The sequence below is a fragment of the Amphiprion ocellaris genome, chromosome 5 (genome assembly GCF_022539595.1).
Source record: "Amphiprion ocellaris isolate individual 3 ecotype Okinawa chromosome 5, ASM2253959v1, whole genome shotgun sequence".
Lineage (NCBI taxonomy): Eukaryota > Metazoa > Chordata > Actinopteri > Pomacentridae > Amphiprion > Amphiprion ocellaris.
Window position 1 is genome coordinate 20,529,795 of NC_072770.1, and position 17,717 is coordinate 20,547,511.

The 17,717-nt window shown below is 39.8% G+C and overlaps 1 long non-coding RNA gene across 1 annotated transcript in view; it reads left to right on the top strand.

Annotated features, from left to right (window-relative positions):
* Positions 1 to 408: 408 nt before the first annotated feature.
* LOC129348870 (uncharacterized) overlaps positions 409 to 17,717 on the top strand; it is a 190,749-nt gene continuing 173,440 nt past the window's right edge. Inside the window, exon 1 of the long non-coding RNA XR_008601601.1 lies at positions 409 to 473. This is a non-coding gene — a long non-coding RNA (uncharacterized LOC129348870). The remainder of the gene's footprint in view (positions 474 to 17,717) is intronic.

Genomic DNA, 17,717 nt, shown 5'->3' on the forward strand with positions numbered 1-17,717 from the left:
TTGGATGTGGCGATTTTTTGTTGTAATGAATTCTTCTTTGTGTGTGCATTTTAAATGTGAACTTATTTCTTTGTGTATATCTGGCTCGGAAGTGAGACGTTCTTTGAGTTTGTTTGAATAATCCTGTATAAGTGTGTTGATTTTTTCCAGTTTATTTACCATAGTCCTTGTCCTCTCTCTGATGAGAGCCTTCTTTGCTTTGTTTATTATGTTTTCTGCATTTTTTGTTGGGATGGGGTTCCTGATGTTGAGGCTTTTCGGCGTTATGTCCTCGTCTCTGCATCAGAGATTGAATGTGAGGTGGTTTCTGTGGCGTGCTCGCTTCTTTTCCAGCTGGACGGCGAGGGGCGTGGCCGGTCTGACAGATTCTGACAGATCTGTCAGACCGGTCACCTGATAAAAAGGACACGTCAGCACACGTCAGATGACGCTCTGAAGAAGACTGCAGTTGCAGTTGAAACATGTCAGCTAAGGTAAAACCATCTTATCTTTGATTTGTCGGTGTAAAAGAAATAACGTTATCCTATTAGTAAAATCTGAATGATAGCAGACTGTAAAAATTACAAGTAAACCCTGGATTATTGTTGTCTAAAAAGCTAATTATTGTAACATACAGTATGTTTAGTGAGTCTACTGGTCTAATGGTATATTTTTGATCCATGTCTTCTCTATATTTGCTCTTACTGTTGCAGCTATTGTCTTTCATCCATGGATATGCTATCTCCCCCCCTCTTGCCTCGACTTAAGTTTTCCTATAAATCACTTGTGTAGTGTGCTAGTCATGCCCCATGTACAGTATTGTACAGGAGGTATGTGTGTGTACTCTACATTTTTTTGTGAAGACAAAAAATACATTGAGTTGCTATATCCACAGCAGCAGCATTAATCACAACAAATATTTAATGCATCTGTCTGCTCTGTATCTGTCTTTGTATGAAACACATGAGCTAATAGTTATTTGAGAAATTGATCTACAACGAGAGTCTTAGCTGGCTGGTGGTATCTTTCAGAAGCAGCTGGAGGGATTTAGATCTTTACAACAATGAAAACGTATGAGGATGGGAGGTGTAATATGAATTCCAATGTGCGCTGTAGCTGACGGACACTTTGTGCTACTTCAGAGACAAACAGACAAATGACGGTAGCCTGTTGATTTTTGTAGGTTGGACTACAGAGGGAATCAGCCTGAGCACTGCTCGTTCTGTCATCTCTGGCAATGAGAATGAATGTCAGACATTATGCTTGATCAGCTATGACCACTATATTCGCCCCCAGGAAATGTTGACAAATACTTAAATCACACACTTTGACTGAGTCTGCAGCTCTGCACTTCAGCTCCACCAAATCTCTTTTCTCCTCATCCCTGTCACTCCCTCTTCTCATTTCTCCTTCTCCCCTTTTTTCTCTCCGCTTTCTCCCTCTTCATCTGAGAATATGATTTGTCATGGTGACTGAGAGAGAGATAGAAAAAAATGTTTACTTCAGGAAAAAAATGTCTCTAACGTGTCTTAATGTATTCTTTTAAAAGAATTGACGCAGTGGCACGGAAAAAGATTAATTTATCACGCCATCAAGCACAGGAACAGCTGCAGAGAAGGATGGGTGTAAATTGCGAGTCGCTGACAATGCCTGCGTTACAGATGGATTTCTCTGTCTGCGTTTCATATTGAGATGCGGGGTGTATGGGAGGAGGGGAAGGCAGGGATGGGAGAGAAAAGGGGTTAGCGAAAAAAAGCAATTTTGTCAGCTTTCGTCCAAACTTTGTGACGGGGGTAATTTTGATCCATTAGCTCTCAGCTGCTCGCCTTGGCCAATTTTCCATCTTTCTCACTTTCACAAGATCTGCTCCAGGGAAAAATACCTTTGGCCCTAATGGAATCTGTTTTCAATGCAAAATGTGCATGGATACATATCTGTTGGATGCTTTCCCTTCCTACTAACCCATTCTGTTGTTTAAGTCAGTGTGAAATTGTATGCAGGTGTGTGAATTGTTAACCGAATAGCCGTCTGCTCATTTTTTAACAGGAGTTAAAAGTTTCATGACAATTTGACAAGTTTTAGGATTTGATCCAGCGGTGAGGCTGCCCAGAAAAGCCTGGGAGATGGGCAAGAGGCCAGGAAGGCACCTCCTCAGAACAGGGATTGTGTGATGACAATAACAGGCAAGATCAAAGGGAGAAGGGGGAGAAGGGGGTGAAATGCTGGAGAGCCACCTTCAAAATCGCATCACTGGCTGAGCAAGCGTGGCAGCATTTAAGGTGCTATTTGTAATATCTTTGTCCCTCAGCCCACATGATGGAAAATAGCAGCAAAGGCAGCCACAATTCACCAAAAGTGTTTATTTAAGAAATGATTTTTTATGGTTCTTTTTCGATTAAGACGTCTCTCTGCTCAGTCCTGATGAAACTGTGCAAGCATGAATAGCACAATGCAAATATTACAACTACCAACCACAACATGCACATTGTTACAGCTTGAAATGATCAGAATACAGTAAAGCATTATCTATATTTCAAGGGAGTCACAGATTTCAATACCTTCACTTGAATTGCCAGATTTGTATTGGATGGCACCATTTGTCCCCTGTCAGACTTTTCTCAGAATCATTCTTGCCCTCCAGCATTGTTCTTGGAGCAGCTTCTCCAGTACCAACCCTCTTCAAATGGTGAGAATTACACAGCCACGGTCCTAAAGCCAGAGTTCTCTCCTAGACTACACCTCAGGGCTAACTTACCAGAAGAAGCGGTACCTCCGTTAACACAAAAAAAATGTTTTCTGAAAGGAGGATTACTCCACTGTATATTGGTCCACCACTGCTTCCCTGGATTGACCACCCATGTGGTGCACCACTCAGCTGAACTGTGGACCTGTTTTGAGATTTCTTCACTTCAGATTAGAAATGCCAATTATGTGTTATCAAGATGGAGGGTCAATAAAATATTGAAGCAACAGTGTTTACTCCGATTAAGCCTCCAAGTGCCAGATGGAGATTATGGGACAGTTCAAATTCTAGTTTGGCGAGAAATAGGGGCACTGTTGAATTATGGATCACACGGCGAGCCTCTGGGAATGCAAAGAATAGATAGGGAGGTAATCCCAGAATGCTGAGGGCCCTGTGAGGGAGGAGGGAGACGAAAGCTGATAGTGAAAAAAATCTACGGATGGATGAGTTAGGAATCTTGATTGGTTTACTTCCAGTTAGTATCTTTCTATCTACACACCCACCTCTTTTTTTTAGAGACTCGCAAATAAAATATACAGTGCACAGTTTAATTTTTATTATGCATATTTAACATACACAATCACATCACAAAAAGTCCTGGCACAACACTGGGTGTAAGAAGTGAATTCGCATTGGGATTATTTTCAGGTAGCAAAAAAGTAAAGGGTAAAGAAACAGATTTAATAAAGAAAACATACTGTCAGCTGGCAATCTCTCCTACTTCAAACATAATTCAATTTCCCATATGAAAGGAGATACCACTTTTAATTAAATTTGTTTTAGCTTTCTTTGAAGGTGCAATAGGTGACAGACCTCAATTATAATGTACTAATTAAATAAAACACAAATAAATAAATAATTTAACATACCAGAAGAGGAGAGAAAGGGAGAAAGAGTGTAACTTGTGAAGCTTCTGAAGTTCCTGCTATCTCATCATTCCCATTAAAAGAAGGGAGAGCAGCTAAAATTGAAAGTGACGGTGGAGTCTTTAGGAGGCGGCCTGTGATTTCCAAATTATCATATTTTCCGAGTCAATAATAAAAAGCTTATGATAGTGCTAGCTATGCTGACAGGCTTTAATAAGATAGGGTCGCTGGAGCGCGGCAGACCGAGGGCCAAGCAGCTGGGTGTTTGCGTACGTATCTCAGTGTGTGTGTGTGTGTGTGTGTGTGTGTGTGTGTGTGTTGTGCACCTGAGAGAGGCTGTGTATGTGTGTTTCTGTCCAGCAAAGTGTGTGTGCTATTGTGTGTGTTTGCACTTATGTGCACCATATACAGTATGTGTGAGTCATGTAAGTGCAGTCTGTCGGAGGAGGAGGACAGTCTGCCAAAACACTGTCAGTTCAAACTTAGAAACCAACAGAAAATATAAGTCACGTCTCTGACTAAGACTCATTCCAGGCCTTCCTATATCTATATTTTTGTGCTGTCTGTGTTTATGACATGTTTATCACGCACAATATCGCAAAAACCCACAAATATTTTTGAGTTTACAAGGGCTTGTGTTCGGCATCATTGTTTATTAGGTTATTTCCGCAGAGATGATTTGAACAAATGCAACTCTCACTACCATAAAACACTAATATTATTCTGTAGTAACATTGTCAAAGTTATATTATTTTTATTGACACAGAACATAGTGATTTTATGGTATGAATGTAATGTAGCCCACTCAGCTTGTGGAAACGTGTTCAGCTTGATTGCTAATGAAAGCAACCCCGCTGCTTGATGTGTGGTGCAATGTAACAACTAAAACCTTGAATATGATAAAAGTTTTCTGCACGGTTTGAGAATAGCACGGCTGCTTGGATCACTACATGACTGTGTGCACTTGTACAACAGTGTGATACATGAGCCACACTATCTGGGGACCTCATTGATACCATATTAGGAGAAAAGATAAAAACTAACAGGTCCATTGGGCACAAGTGTAGATCCTTCATTAGGGCACTGCTCATTGATTTCCCTGTTGGTAATCTCACACTGATGAAGTGAGTGGGTACAAATATGCATGGCCCAGTGATTGCCTTGACCCATCCTACCCACAGCCATTAAGCAAAGGGCGGAGGGGGTTGTCGGGTAGGGATAATTGTCTCAGGGGAGGTCAAGAGGGAAGGCTGGGGTGGAGTCCCAAAGATGCTTTCAGTATGCGGTCATTGTGGTGCAGACGGGTCAGAGTTACAAGAAGAAATGCAATCAAGGTTCTGACGACAGAAGTGTGTCAACATTGTACACATTCACATTGCATCGTTTACGCAACTACTCTTGACTGTTTTACCACATTTCTCAAGGGGGACAGGATTTCCCACCCACATGGACACAAGTTCATTAGTAGCCTCTCAATGCTGTCTTGAAGCTGGAGGGTCACCTGTTTTTATCAGAAAGAACAGAGACCAATCTGTGGTAGAGATCAAGCTCAGACACATTACATCATGCTCTCAGGTAGAGCAACTGTACACCTGCCACTTAACACCACTGGTGATTTGTTCTATGTCCATCAGGAGGCTTCACATTCCTGACAAAATGGCCCAATGATGAGTATTTTTGTTTAATCATGTTAATAGCATAACCGTTATTGACATTGTCTCTTGGTTTGATTTATGTGGTTGAAGCATCATTACATCTGTGTACAAGAGAGGCTCATTAGAATGGCCCTGCCACTCCAGTGACAGCCACAGGAGCCTGTTATGAAAAGCAGGTACTGGCCTGTCCTTTCCAATAACCTTTCCTTGGAAGGAAGAAGACAGGGAGAGACAAAACAGGTACAGAAAGGAGAAAGACAGCTGGGGAAGTAGAGAGAGAGACCGGTTATGGTAACGGTTGGTGGCATTATCGCCTAGATGGCTGACAGGGAGGTCTGAGTCTAAAGCCCTCTCTCATTAGATATGCGAGCACATTAGCGGGGACGGCTGTCTTGCTAAAGGTCAGGGTTGGAGGATGCTGGGACGACGGCGAAGCACGAAGCGATGAGCATCCAACCTTCGGGCTCACCTCTTTGAACTTCAATCATTTTGGCCTGGGCTTAATAGGTCCCTGGGGAGGATCAGAAGCAGAGAAGGAATGGGGAGGGGAGGGGAGCCTTAATGGGACATCACGCCACCTTGACATTTTAATTAAGACTCCCAGCCATTAGCATGCTAGAAGTTGGACTGTTAGAGTGGAGCCTATGTAAAAGCAAATGACAAGATGTCATTTTTTCTTGAGTTTGTGTAGCATAAGAATGTACAGGGCAACATGGTGGTGATATAAGAGCTGACAGATTTAAAATTAACTTAGTGATAACATTGCATACTTTCGATGATGCATAGCATTGCTGTACATATGTACAGCATGTGAGTCTCATATTTGTAAACAGTATGATATGCGATTAAGTGATACATATTTATATCAGGATTAAAAGTCTCTCTCTGGTCATCAATTAAACCCCTAATAACTCATCTCTGTCTATCAAAGCTACATATTTAGAAGTTCCATGAAAATAATTGTTTCCTGTCTGAAAATGGTTATGATGTAACTTTTACACTGTCCAGAATGAACAGACCTCTGCCTTTCTCTCCCACACACCTCACTCACTGCAGCAGGATCACACCAGCTCCCCTACAACTCTACTCAAACGTTGTAAAACTACTCTGTTCTACACAATGGCAACCTGCAATATTGAAGAAATTCAGTCATACAATTTTGAGGTGGAAACCGTTTCTGAAGAAAAGTAATGATGCAAAAACTCACACCCAGCAAGCTGACAGGATTGGTTCTTTAGATTTTCTACGTATGAAACCTTGGAAATCTGAATCTATGTTTTTTTAGACTGTCATCAGTAAACTGCAATTTTAAAGTGAAAATGCCCAGCCATGGTGCTGCCTGCTTATTTTGTTCATCATATATCTGCCAGCATAATAAAACCAACATATGGACACGTTAACAAGGTAAAACCAGCAGGGGTCTTTAATACAGCTAAGAATCTTTTTCCTGATTGTGCAACACTGCTATGGTGTTTTCCCTTCAGTTTACCAGCACTGAACTGAACTGAGTTCATGAATTCTTGATGAGAACACACAGTTTAAGACATTACTAAGCTGCAGCTCCAGTATACAGTGGACCACAGAACTGGTGTACTGGTGTGTACTGGTGATGTACAAACTGGTGAGACACGGAAACCATTTTTGCTTCAGGTGATCAAAATTTGTTATTTAAACATTTGACTGATTTATGCTTTAATTGCTCTTATTATTGTTATAAAAGGTTATGGATGCGACACTAATATCCAAAGCGATCCTTCGCAAATGACAAACACAAATAATCAATAGTTAGAGTCAGTAGTTAATGTCAGAGAGAATCAAGGCATAGAGCTGCATTACTGCAGACTGTATAGTTTTAAAGAACAGAGATACAATCTGAAGTAATACTTCATCAACCAAGTGCAACCATCAAATCAAGACTTTATTACCAAACACTGTAAATAAATTCTTTGTGTAAAACTGTGATGTACATTTATGCATTCTATAAGCGCTAGCAATTATATTAATTATGGGCTACCAAAGCTAATTAGGATTTGTTAATATTCAGTCAAGAGAATCTCAACGTACAGCAAATTTAGAGCTAAAAGACTAATAGACATAATCACATATGAATGGATATATGAAATATTTGTATTGTATTAAACAAGCCAAGAATCGGTGGGATTCAACAAGATCTGGATTTGGTGAGCTCAACTCAACAATACCCAATTAACACTGATGCACACATACAGATGCCTGCACAAACACATAGTCTGCAGTCTTCCTATTGCTTCCAAATTACAGTCAGTGAGTGTGATGAACTTAATGGACTTCTCTCTAGCCCCAAATTTGACAAATCCTATCTTGAGCCATGAAGAAAGAAGGCGCTATCGATCTACAGGGCCACCTAATTCATCAAATCGCCTGAAGGTCCTCAAAAATACTTGACCACAGGGGTTATTCAATACCATTTTCTTCCTGGGTCCACAGAATAAAACTGCTCTTCTTCTGTAAAAAAAAGTGAATGATGACAGGTGTCAGGAGAGGATGAGATTTGCGACACAAACTCTCTCTCTAATGCCTTTCACTTCTGGAAGCTTCATTGACAATGTGAATAGTCTCTAGGCTCTCTAACCAATGATTTACAGACCAGAATAGTACAGATGTGTCTAGTCTCCTTTTATTTACCTACTGCACTGAAATAAAAGTATTCTACAGAGCCCCTTCTTCCTTCCTGAATATCTGGACAGAAAGCAGGCAAATAGTGATATTAAAAATAACTATTGTATCATTCTGGTCACTACATTTGAGCTCTGTCTTAGACCTACAGATGGTCCAACACATGTTTAATTGCATTTTGTTACCTCCATTTCGTACAGGGTCTTGTCCTCTGAGAGAGACCAGGTCTCCCTATACTCCCACAACAGACCAGACGAACATAGCAATCTTTATAAGTGCAGAGGGAAACCATTGTAAAGGCACTGACCCTACTGAGAACAGGGCACTAATAGCAATACCTCTTAAGCCAAATGTGATAGCAACTGACAAGCCTCATCCCAAAGTGCTCAGGGAACAAACTCCTGTACAGTGTGTCTCCGGTGTACAGCTAGAGGACTATACGCAGTGCTCTGTGTGAGTGTATCATCGCTGTACATATGGTGTGACTTTTTGATGTGATACAGAAAGTGAAATGTAGCTGGAGCTCCGTTATCACTTCTACCGAGCAGTAAAGCCATCTCAGCATTTCAAGTTGTTCACATCGGTGCTGCATGAATTGTCCAAATCACATGTGCACTCATTCATTCCAAGATATACCTTCCTAACAATTTACATTTCAAAACATCTGACTTTGATGACTCTCTGTCTAATGTGGAATCAGGATGTAAACAACCAAAAATGTGATGAACTCACTGGCTATTATAAAAGACTTGTTATACATCTACAAAGCTCGAATGACACACACTGGCCACAAAATACCTTTCTCATGCATTATAAATATAGAATTAAAAACTGTGAATAACTAACCTGAAGTCACTTTTTGTATAATCAAAATTAAATCCATTAGTTCTGGTAAAAATTGCAAAGTCTCCAGGAGCTGTTTCAGTTAAAAAAACAAAAAAAAACAAACTTCAAGTCATTAATGTGTGCAGAAAACCAATCAGGAAATTCAGCGACTCAGTCGAAGAATGACTCTGGTCGACATGTTTGATTGGCATGAAAAATGCAAAGGCCTGAAAATCATTTTCACCAGCAGCAACTTGATATTGATGTGGTGCCATTATGGAATGTAGAGTACAATTTTATTAATACATGCATGAATAACAATTATGAAGCCTTGGAGTGGAAAAATATCTTAATGATGAGATGCCGAAATTTTTCTATGCTGTCGTTTCTTAGATATCAATTCATCTTCAAATATCGATGAAAAAAAACAAGAAGATGTTTCATATTTGCAGAAACAGTGACTGAAATCCTATATAGAAAAACACACAGAAGCTAATCAAGAAATTCCTAGAGAGGAGAGGATAGTGGCAGGACTTTGACTGTCTATAAAATGGCAGCTACAGAAAGGAAGCATCTCCTAAGTACTCCACTGCAGAAATGATCTTGACAGCTGTTACCAGCTAACTTAAGAGCCGGTTTCTATATACAGATTTAACCAGAGGCTCTCAGCCACAGTTCAGAGCAGCAGATCTCAAAACTTGTATGTGTGAAATGTGTTTTTCAGCATAGAATATTAAAAAAATGAGTTTAAAGCTAAGTTTCTATGTCTTCTGGTGATTCTCCAGTGCAGCCCCAGGGAAGTCATTTAAAAGTTGGGAAAACTGATGTTTGACAGCATTCTCAGAAGACACCCGTGTGAAGGTTTGCCCATAGGATCTGAAACATAGCCTAATGACTTCAGAGAAAAGAGGAATTTTCAGGAGATTATGGGACTTAAAACGTGTTGCAATTTTTATTGCAAGGCATGTGTTGCAACGCAAGTGTAAAGGCTCCTGTCTGCAATAATCTGAAGAAGTGCTCAGTAGAGAGGAGTTCAAATCAATGAAAGGCAACGAAAATAAGCAGAATTGTGTTTAACCAAGTCACATTAGGTGTTCTGTTAGATCATTTTAAATCTAGAAAACTATATCAGTCAAGAAAAGAAATCATCAATACTGATTCAAAGCACTTTATTGGTGCTACAGGATCCTCTCAGTAAGTTGTATTAGTGCTGTGGATATACTCGGGGTTTTTCCTGGCGTCAGGGGATTGATCTACACCAGTGGGAGGCTATTTTGTTTCCTTACCGAGTGTTAAGCTATCAGCGTAATGATGAACCTGTGACAGAAGCCAGAGCAAACAGCCTCTGCGCGGAGAGTTATGATGCCAGCTATTAACAGATCGGCAACACGGGCACGAGAGATAAGTCCCCAGGGCGAGGTCCTGTGGCACATACAGCAAGAGCCCTCTTTTTATTCCTCCTGTTTTTTCGCTGACATCCTCCATCCATTCCTATCCACCTCTTTTCTCGAGGTCCTGAAATATGCCCTCCATTATCTGTTTTTGCTCTCTAAACTCCTACGGCTTTCTAAATGACTCACAAAAAGCTTCATATTCAACCTCATATTCGTGCTTGTTTTTGAATGCTGAACTTAACACTTTAAATTACACACAAGGCCAATCAGTGCACTACTGCACTATGCCATGTGTAAACAGGCACTGAGAGGATCTTATAATTAGTTTCTGAACCAATTATGGTCATATTAGTGATAGTGAAGAGCTTAGTTTTGTATTAAATCTGGAGTGCAGGACTTTTAGGTATAAATGAATTTCTGGTACATTGAAGCCTTTGACAAACAAGTTCACACAATACTGATTAAGCATATCAGCACCAGGTAAACTGATTTGTATGTCACGGTATACCTGAGTTTTACATCTGGGGTCTATAGCAACATTTTTACAGTAGCCGTCCCGTTTATATCCATAGAAGTGGAAACGTGAGCAACTGTAGTGACCGAGATGGAGTAGAAATGTCACCCCTTTTGTTTGTATTGGCTCTCTTGCTTGACATATGCTATGCTGATGATTAGATCTTCTAGAGTTTAAAAATCTAGAAGAATTTTCATTGCATTATGCAAAGTTAGAATATTCTGTTTCTGCACTTGTTTATTGTTGCAGTGAAGCAGCACTACTACACCCATTGTAACAATCCAAAGGAATCAATCCTGTTAACTTGTGGGGGTCTTTCCATATCATTATTCTTCTTCAGACTTAATTTCTGGCTTGAATATATGACTTAATTACTCCAACATTATAACTTGCCAACTTAGAATAGAGTTTCAGAGTGTGAGTAGAGTCATAGGTGAGCTAGTGTACCTGAGTTGCAGCCATGGAGTCATAGAAAACAAAACACTTCTAAAAATGTTTGTGAGTTTTTAGGGGTTAAATCAGTGACAGGAAGGTGATTTTAAATGCATGCATTTCGATATGTTCATCAGTTTATTCATTTTTTATCTTCAGTGATGTTTACACATTCACTTTTAATGGAGCTACATTTTGTATGGATATATTTTATGGATATAGTGAGCATGCAGCGGGTAATCTGTTGGTGTAATAATGGTCAACATGACTTTTTGACTTGCACCGATACAGAGTCTATTACTCTAACACAATTCATGGATTTGGGCAGTCATCCGCTAGAGCGGCTAATTGTGTTGTTTTATCCCAAACTTAAGAACCAAAATATTGAACTAATGCAGTCCAGCCACACTACTTCAGCCAAGTCAATTTCAGTTTTTAAATAAAGTGCGTGTGTGTGAAGTAGTTCATAATAATAATTGTCAAGCAAACTTGCATGTGCAACTGATAGCTTCTTAGTAAGTTTTGTAAGGAACTGCTCTGAAAATAATGTAAACCACAGTAAATCTATCATCTCAAGGTTTCATCAAAGTTTAGGGAGAGATTTAGTATTCATAATGAAAGCAATTTGGAAAAGCAGTCCACCTACGGCAAAACAGAATGGGACTTATAATCCTGAGCGTCAGAGCTGAACGTCTCAACTAGTGCAGGCTCCATGTAAATGGGCTTAATCAAAAGCTTTACATCTGCTGGTGTCATAATTCCAATGGAAGGTCATTACTAGTTTGGGGAGCAGCTGAGCATTTCTCCATTAAAAAAGGAGAAAAAAGCTAATTAGTTTGCACAACAAAAAAACAAAAGGGCTAAAACATGGCTGCACTGCGGGCTATCTTGCAGATAACTCTTTTAGCCAGACACGTTTCGTAATTAGTTTTTCCCCTCCACTGGGATATTCACTAACCTGCAGTTGGAGTGATGGTAGAAGAGATAGTGATACTTATCTCAAATGTTTTCCCGTCACAAAAAAATAATCCTGTCATTCAAAAGGAGAGGATTAAAACTAAAAAGAGTGTTTTTTTTTTTTGCTGGTAAACAAATTTTAAAGAAGGGACATTCCCTTATGGGTTTAGCAGGGAAGCATATTTATTCTACACCATCTCATTTTTTGGATCCCTGCAGTCCATTTTCATGCTTTTTTTTGTTGATAAGTAAACTAAATTGTATAAATAACAACAATGAAGTAAAACGATAAATAACTTAAATAAGGTCAGGGACCAGCATTTAGTTACAGTGTTTCTCACCTTTTAGTGCATGCTTAATGAGAAGAACTTTTACTTATACACCCAACTTTTCATAAGCAGTTAAAAAAAAAAATAAAAAATTCTGTTTCTCATAGCACAGTCAATGTGGCTAAATTCAGCAAAGATGGACTCTAAAAATGAAATCTCTCTCTTGTGGAACGTTGAGACAACAACCTTTCTGTCAGTCTGTGATGTGGCCCTTGGGGGGTCAGACAATGACCACTGGCTCTGAGCACTGATGGACAGATATGTTGGTGCATTCACATGTCCAGAGTCTGGGAGATGTGATTACTTTCGACAGCTTGTTTGTTCTCATTCCACCTGGCTGGAGCCAACCCCCGAGCCTCACCACAGGACAAAGCTGCTGCTATGCAGGTGGCAAAAACATACAGCTTAATAAACCCATTCTCAGACACTTTGTTAGCAGGCAATAATGTGCAGGGCCAGTATTTTAGTACCATGGCAAACACTGTTGAGATACTACAACATGTAATTTAGCTCTTTATTTCATTTTTTCCAAACAAATTAATCCTCTCAAAGAGATACAACTTTGTAACTCAGAGAAAACAATAAATGTACACACCATTAATTCACAATTATAGAGTTTATCTCAACTGAAGTGTAACAGGTTATTGTTAACATTCGCCTGTTTTAAAGTACATTTGAATGAGCACGTTTGATCGCATCTGATCATGTTTTAGCTGAAAACTTGAAGATGTTTTTTTGGCCTTTTCAGTCACTTATTTCTTTACCATTTGGTCTAAATGCAAATGCAAGGTATTTTTATCTTTTGTCATGATATATTCAACAGAAAGTACATTTTCACAGCATTACATCCACCGGTGCAGCAAAAGAGTAATGCCTCCGCTGCTCTGAGATTCTTCTCAGCAAGGCTTGGTGCAGGACTGCATGCATGGTAATGTTGGTTTGCTGGTCCCCTGACCTTTCTGTAACCCTGGGTTACATTTCCTCTTGTGCCACCTGCAGGTTCACATTTGTGGTTTTGAGAGAAATGTTTCAACTATTCAACGATTGCAATGCAGTTTGGTAAAGACATTCAAGTTCGTATCAGGATGAACTGAAACAGCTTAATCCCATAACTTTATCTAGCACCATCATCAGATCAGTTACTTAAACCTTGCAAATCTATTCCAATCAGCCTGAGATACGTACTCTAGGAAGTGTTGGCATGCTAATGGACATGGCTAACAATATCTGCTAGTGAGCTTGTCATTCTCTGTGTTTAGCAGTTCTTAATGCCTCTTATTGGTATCTAACATTAAAGTTCAAGGCTTTCAAAGTGTTTTCCTTGTAACTGAGGTTCAAACTGAGCTGGTAATAAAGGATTTGTCTTTACTCCCCTGATGCCTGGAATGACTTAGAAAAAAACTTAAAAAGTCAAATGACCAGACCGGGACAGCTTCAGACTGTTTTTTTTTTTAAGCACAACAGAACATGAATCTTTTTGAAACTCCCATTACTTTTAACTGCAGCTGTGGTTACTTTGAAAATCGTTGGAGTGTTTTTAAGAAATGGATTTGGTGCCTGTGTGCAGCCATGTGGTGCCATAACGAGTATATTTGTGTGATAACAGATGCGCCTGTTTTTATAATCCTGCCGGCTATGCATCTCCACAAAGTGCCTGGCTGTTTACATAGACATCAAACCAAATCAATAGGCTGTGAACGGACAGGTCACTAAACACTCACTCCCCCATTAAGACAACTAGCTCATATTTTAGATGCACATGTGTGCATCTAACTCACGCACTACAAATACTCCACACTCACACGTAAGAAAAGGTGACAAGGAAAACACGTTCTCCAAATACCCATAATTAAACATTAACTGTTCACATCCCCATCTCACACACACATCTAGGTATGACAAATTTATTCAATAAATTAATTCAAAGACTCAGAAAATGTTTCACTGAAATGTGTGAATGATTTCGAGAAAAGTTCAGAGAGCACCATGGAAACCCTTCAAAATCAAAACACCATGAAAATCTGCGAACGATGCAAGTTCAGATGAGATAATCTGAACATATTGTGAGACAATCAAGTAATTCTTCAGAGGTTCGGATGAACTTGGCTTTTACGAGGAAATCTTTAGCCTTCTGGTGGAGCGCCATTGCAAACTTCATCAACACGATGGCATGCACATATGAAAGCGTGTACACACACATGTGCACCTCTGCTGATCAAAGCCACCACAGAGAGGGGAGGCAGACTTTTGAAGATGGCCCCCCGAGTTGCAGACCACTCTCCACTCATGCACATTCACAAAGCATATCATTAAACATAATAGGGTTTTTATCACCGACTGTCAAGAAATACCGCTGCATTTGCATTCAAATTTAATTTGCCATACTGAAGCTCATGCATCCAAGAAATTTTCCAGTACGCCCTCCCCCTTGTGTCACAGGCATATGCACACATATACATGCACAAGCTCATGATTTTTAATACCATCATAAAGGGAGGATGTTGCATAAAGTCCCTATATTTTAGTTTCACATTTCTGCAGTGCTGGGATATTTACTGCTGGTAATTCATGCTATGAAATGAACACATCTCACACAATTAGGCAACGCTAGTTGTTCAGTTTGATGGGATCCAGCAAGATGCACAAAGATTAGCATTAGTTTGTGTTGTTTAGTTTAAGTAATTTGAACTGGAAAATCAAGTAGCTTGTGTAAATTACTTTAGCATTAATGTAAATCCAGTGAATATCCAAATGTATTCTAGTCCCACTAAACTAGCTGCATGATTTAGTCTGAACAGTGAAAACACTATTCTGTCAAAACAAATAAAGGTAAAAATGACTGACAAAGAAATCATTAGCTTGTGGGTGCATTTTACATCCTCCAATGTCAAACAAATGCAGTCGCTTACATTGGAGAAATGGAGCTATTGTGAAAGAGTGAGACTCCTCGCTTCTCAGCCTTTCTGTCTCTTTTCCTGTCTCTTTTCACCTGGAGTAATGCAGACTCCATTTCACAGACAAAATATCCTCTGTAGAAGCTGTCAAAGTGTTTACCCACAGGCCTGAGTCTCTATCTGAGGCCTGACATCTAATATAGAGAACTGGCCTGCAGCACCTACTGCCTCCCCTTCCAAACGTCCACACTGAGAATGAGAGAGAGAGCGAGAGCGAGGGAGGGAGGGGAGATGAGATGCAACATGGTGACAGGGGGGAGGCAGGCAGAACAAACTGGTGCTGCAAGAGGTGATAGAAAGGGAGGGAGAGGAAGAGGACAGGAGGTTACAGGACAGGAAGACGAGAGAGGCGAAGTGAGATGGAGAGAATGAATTGAGTTTAAATTCTCAATAACCCGCTTTGAGAAGAAAGGCATCAAGTAAGCAAACACACACACTATATCCTCACAGAAATCTCCCAAGGGTGCCTTAACACACCTGAGTAACCAGTGGCATCTTGTTGATTGAAAAAATAAATAAAAAGCTCAATGTGTCGTCTGACATCAGGGCTAACGACACAAAAAACTTTAAATTTCATATTCAACACTTAGTTTGTAACCCTGTCAAAGAGATGTAATTTCCAGCCTTTGAAATCAAATCAACTTTCCAGGTGAATCACTGTTTTTCCTGAGGTGTTTATGCAATAAATGTGCTACTTTATGACCTTATTGTACCAGTGGAGTGTGGAGGGTAGCGAAAGGTACATGTTTTACAACCTATAAGGAAGACATTTCTATAAAATGGGGGCTGCCTCTTGAGCACCATCAAGTTTTACTATCATCTTTAGCTTGCACAGGGACAGCACAACCTAAAGAGTGGCCACGTCTCAAACACACAGACTCTGAAAAACACAGTTACACGTGCTGTCGAATGCAGCCAAATGTGCTCATGTTATACATACTGCCTGCGCACACACATGCCACACACATTGTCTGCACAGTGGGGGACCTCAATCCAATTAGCTTGATTATTAATTAAAGTGTGCACTCAAAGGAAAGCTGGCGCTGGTGGAGGTGGCCCAAAGGGGGCGTCTGCTGAGAGGGCTCTGGACTCACTGTAGCAGTAGGTGATTAGGCTGCACGGCCAACACACCTATTCATGCTCTCTGCACATACACAACACATACAAAGCCACTGGCAACACACGCACGCATGCGTCTAATGAGTGCTCACACATTTCAGTTGTTTCCTGTGTTTCTTTGTCATGCCAAGTTTCTTTTTGCTCATATTTGTGCGACACTATTGTGCATGCACATGTAATGCACATGCATCTGTGTTTTATTGTGTTTGTTCTCTCTTTGTCTTTGCCTCTCCTGTACATAATATTCTGAAGTAGAAAAGAATGAAAGGGAAGGTTGAGTAATCATGCTGAGAAGGAAAATCAAATATGAAAAAGAGAAACCGCACGTACGGCCACTAACTTAAATAGACACCTAATTAATAGCTGCAAGCAGTTGTTTGTTAGAAATTTCCAGAAATTAAGATGATGAAGATAATTCGATCAGATTACTGTAGATATTGTAATTATTTTTGAGGGTGATTCATGGGCACAATTCTACACGGAAATGAGTCATCGATAACAGGAATCCATTAGTTTTCACCTTCTCAGCCTGAAATAGTAAATTCTTCCTCCAAGAGCTGTGGTATGCTCCACTGTGATTTGAAACATCATTGTGTCACGTAAATCCTCATAATATTTGCGACCAAGGTTAAGAGGATGCAATAATCTCTGATAATTTGGATTTTGTCCAGTGCAGAGAATTAAAAAGCAGACAAATTTAAAAGGTGGGAATTTTTATTAGAAGTTTTATTATGCTGGTTAGGCACTACAAATGAATTCTTAAAAATTGGTAGAGAATACAAAAAATAAATCTTCTATACTCACTGTTGTATTTTTGTTTGGGTTATACATGAACAGAAATATCTATAAAACAGCTACTCTACTGTAATTGAATATATGTAAGATAAGAATAAAGTCCAATCTAATTGAACAATAAATGCAGTTCATGCAGTATATTATATCAGTTTTCCATAGCTAATGTTTTATTCCCACATTCTCATGAATGTATTTAATGTCAGAGATATTACAATTGGGATTAATTTCATGTTATATGTACACTGTTTTAAAAGGTCCTTGTTCAGTGTTAGATATTGTTGCATGTGATGAGGATGGGGCAATGAAACACAGCCTTGGAGGCAAGGCTTCTCCCATCGTTTCATCCACAGCGTTGAATTAATGTGTTCTGCTGACCCCCTGACCCTCTGATTTACATTGTATCTCAAAGACACGGCTTGTAATAAAACGTCGGCCGAATGTATCTGCTCTCTCTTGGCTAACCAGCTAATGCAATGCACAGTGTTCAGAGCTCCAACAGG